Source organism: Anopheles coustani, chromosome 3, assembly GCF_943734705.1.
Source record: "Anopheles coustani chromosome 3, idAnoCousDA_361_x.2, whole genome shotgun sequence".
Classification (NCBI taxonomy): Eukaryota; Metazoa; Arthropoda; class Insecta; order Diptera; family Culicidae; genus Anopheles; species Anopheles coustani.
This window is the reverse complement of record NC_071288.1, coordinates 83,739,319-83,743,373: the sequence shown is the minus strand read 5'-3', so window position 1 is coordinate 83,743,373 and position 4,055 is coordinate 83,739,319. Positions and strand designations below refer to the sequence as shown.

At 40.4% G+C, this 4,055-nt stretch overlaps 2 non-coding genes across 2 annotated transcripts; both read right to left on the bottom strand.

Moving 5' to 3' along the window:
• Positions 1-632: 632 nt before the first annotated feature.
• Positions 633-704, bottom strand: Trnah-gug (transfer RNA histidin (anticodon GUG)). Its single transcript has one exon. It is a non-coding gene; the product is annotated as a tRNA-His (tRNA).
• A 464-nt stretch (positions 705-1,168) lies between these two features.
• Positions 1,169-1,241, bottom strand: Trnav-aac (transfer RNA valine (anticodon AAC)). The gene has a single exon. It is a non-coding gene; the product is annotated as a tRNA-Val (tRNA).
• Between the last annotated feature and the right edge of the window lie 2,814 nt (positions 1,242-4,055).

Genomic DNA, 4,055 nt, shown 5'->3' with positions numbered 1-4,055 from the left:
TTGTCGTTGCTGGCCAACGGTGTGAGGAAAACAAAGGTAGCTAAGCCAGTATCCGATAGGCACGACTTCCTTTTCCGAGTATGCAAACACAGCCCAGTGTGTGTTTGGGAGTGTGGGTGTGCGACGGTGGCATAATAAACACGAGATTTTTCCGGAAGCGAAACAGTAATACAGCTTCCAGGAGATGGCTTCCGCCAGATGAGCTGAGTATCTGAGCTGCGTAAATAAGATCATGGATTCGAGTGGGTAAAACGAAAAGAATAATCTTAAGCAAAATTTTGAAGACCAAGGCTTTGACGTTTTATACATAACAATTCTATCCATTTTGAATTTATAGATAGGTTTCAAATTTGGCTAAACTTTTCTTTATATTTTAGCTATCAGTTATAACGTTTGAAGAGAACCTTCATTCAAAGAACGTGCATAAGTTTTTATAGCAATTTGTGTTAGTTTTAAAAGAAGCTTCATCAAAAGTACCATCATTTCATATCTTGATCTTGAAAATTTGAAATGAAATAAAAATATTTGAATTGCTACTCATCTTCCGTGACAGTGTTTGAACGGTTGAAGGAGGGGGAGACTTCGAGAGATTCTCATTAACTCTAATCCACCCCCACACCTTCCGTTTACACTGCCGTGACCAGGATTCGAACCTGGGTTACTACGGCCACAACGTAGGGTCCTAACCACTAGACGATCACGGCTACAGATGGTAGCTTGTAGTCCTCAGGTGAAATCAGCTCCACTTGCCAAGAAACAAGTGTAAAACTGCAGTCCAAAAACGTTAAGCCAACGTTTCACACGACGGGTACGCTCTACTTGGCCCGAGTCCAAGATATGGGGAAAGTAGAGCAAAATCGAAGTGAAAGGAAAATAAACCCCACCACAAGCTCTTACCGTTGAAACGAAGGCGATTTATTTGGTAAACAGATGGAAAAGAGAAAGACTCGCTCACACACGGCAAGACCGCGGTGAACGTAAAAATAGATGTTCATTTCGCATGGTGGGGAGCCTTTCAAGATAAAGACTTCAGAAACATTTGATAAGATTTGCCAGCAAAGATAATTAGCACCAAAACCTCGTGGCTAGCAGCTGCGTTTAAAAATATATCGCAACCGTCATCATTCATAATAAATTTTATGCAAAATCGTAGCAAAAAATGAATCCATGTTTCCGCCCGGGATCGAACCGGGGGCCTTCCGCGTGTTAGGCGGATGTGATAACCACTACACCACGGAAACACATGGCTATTGTGACTCAGGTTATTGTATGAAATCAATGCGCATGGCATTAAATTTTACTTTTATTTCTTCAACAATCTCCTGACAGATATATTGCGATATTTTCGTTTAATTGCATGGCACAAGCAGATCACCTAGCAATAAGCGATAATCCTATACATTTGGAAACTGACACATTGATTTGAAGACGGCTGACGATACATGGAGCCATTGTTGTGGTTTTTTCACACGTCGAACAATGAAACAGAGAAGTATAAATGGTAGAAATACATTTACAGATAAAGGAAATAAAATTTAAATCTCAAATTGAAATTATAAGCACTTCTAATAATGTCTAGAAGAATCTTCCAAAAAGCATGTCCCGGCAGCACGATGACTTCTTTTCCACACTCTACTGCCCAACCGCTAAATCATGCAGCAAATTCTAAGAAACTAGTTATTTATCCAACCCTGTACCATATGCTGATGTATTCCTCAGAACCCATGGATGAGTTTTCCCGCCATTGCTTTGCCTCGCTGTGCACACAATCGATCTGGCGAGGACATACAATACTTCCTGTAGATTACGCTACAAACTTCACCGACCAGGACAACGGCGGCGATGACGATGTCGACAACATCGACGACGTTCGCCTCGAGAAGGGGATGATTTTCCATGTTTTTCCGAGGGCGTGGTTTGTGCAATGGTAGGTAAACATCCTCGTAGCTTAGACGAGCGGCCCGCTCGATTGCACCGTGATTCTTGCATTCTCGGTTTGGAGCAGGAGAAATCCATCCCATTTTCACGACATTTGCATTCTGCATTTGTGCAGTGTGCGCTTTTCCTGGATGACGGTCCCCCACCCTGGGGAAAATGCAAATTCGAGCGTACAAATTGCAGCCCGGAGAAACGCTGCAAAGGATGCGACGACTCTCGCTTGGTTCGGTACGTGCCGTTCCATCGGAACTCGTTGCCGAATGCAAATGGGACACGAAATGAAAACATAAATAAATCAGCAGAATATTCGATAATTCCTTTAGCCGTGCAGCGAACGGTGAACGCAAACGGTGCATGATCCTCGGGCAGCCCGATAGGACGGTTGAATGATTATTGATTACTTTCATGACTCATTAGGATAATTGATTTTGCTCATTCCGGAGAGAATTTTTCAGTTAGTTTTACAGACTATAACGTGAAAACGGTACAGCTGATAAAACTACTTCCACTGAAAACTGTTTGCATGTGTTTCATTTCACACAAACGCTTTCCACGGAAATCATCAATTTTGACGTTCCTGAATATAAATTTATAGAAAATATACTCAATTTCTGTTGACTAAAATGAGCATTGTTAGTGTCCATGGATTCAATTTTACAAATAATTGGATATTTTAAAATTAATCCTCTATAATTTTAAACCATATTTCGAAGCCAAACATCAAATGTACATACATTTGTTATACATAAACACATGTTTCTTTTGTAAGTCACCACTTTACGAACTCAGGAAGCTCTGAATCTTGAAGCGCAAATCAATCAAGATGATTTATCCAAACAAAAAACGTTACACAGGGTGGGGCTGACCAACTTGATGATTTAAAATGGCCGCCAATTTGTCATAAATGAGACGGGCATACTCTTATTTAATAGATGAGTTTCCGAAATTATGTTATCACACTAATCGCATGTCGTCTAGCGCTTGACAAACGGGCAGTGGACTTTACCCGTCAAACTTACATTTACACCAGCACCGATTTTCGTTTAGGGATGGTATGCTCTGGAAAATGCTCCACCGACTTTTTTATGAGGCTATCTCAAACCTGTCGTCCAAAAAGACAAACTTCGGACCCCGGAAGAGATGAAAAGCAGCACAAGCCACGCCATCCAGAGGATATAGTCGGAAGAGTGTAGTAAAATTTAAAAAAAAGCTATACCTTGTTTGGTTTATGATGGGTGTAATTTATACAGTATTGATTTAAAAGTGACATGAAGTAATATGATATGATATTTTTTTATAAAAATCTTTTGTTGCAAATCATATTTGTATTTAAAATCAAGAGAATCAAAATATTAATAATCTTAACAGTTCAGTTTGCGTTGAGTATTTCGAACATTAGATGATAATATTGATTGTTAAAAAATTATAATGGAATTAATTAATCTGCTAAGACTAAAACACAACGAGAAACGTGAACGTTTCTATTTGCTCAATCTCTCATCGGCTCCGCTAACAACCAATCCGATCTAAATTCGTACCTAATTGCAAACACACCGACAAGCCCTCGAGGGTCATTCGATATTCTTTCACTCACAATCACCATCGAGATGTAGGTGGCCAACGAACACCACCTACATAGACCATTTTCCACCCATTCACTTGTTCGGTGGTGATCGGTGGAAAAACTCTCATCACCCTTCCACGCCGATATCAAACCTGCAACGAACGAGGGAATTTTGTAGATAAAAAATTATATTGAGTAAGCCATGGCCGACAAATAGTAAACGAAGAAAAAATACAAAACAAAAAAACGAGCACCTTCTGCGGGCCCAAAAACAAACAACTTTCCAAATTAATTGTAAATATAATGTTGCATTCTAGCCCGGTGCGAGTTTTTCCGTCGGTTGCGATGATTGACGTGTGGGTTGCGCTAGGAACAACCGACGAGCTCAACACGTTCCTCGTGCCTTGTGCGTCCATTGGATAGTGAACCAATATGGTGATTGAGAGTTTGGTAGGGAAAAAATCCGTGAATCCTGTTAACTGGAAAATTCAACCAGGTTACGGCGACGTGGAATGGTGCCTGTTCTGCGGATTTCGATTTTTTGTTTTTATTT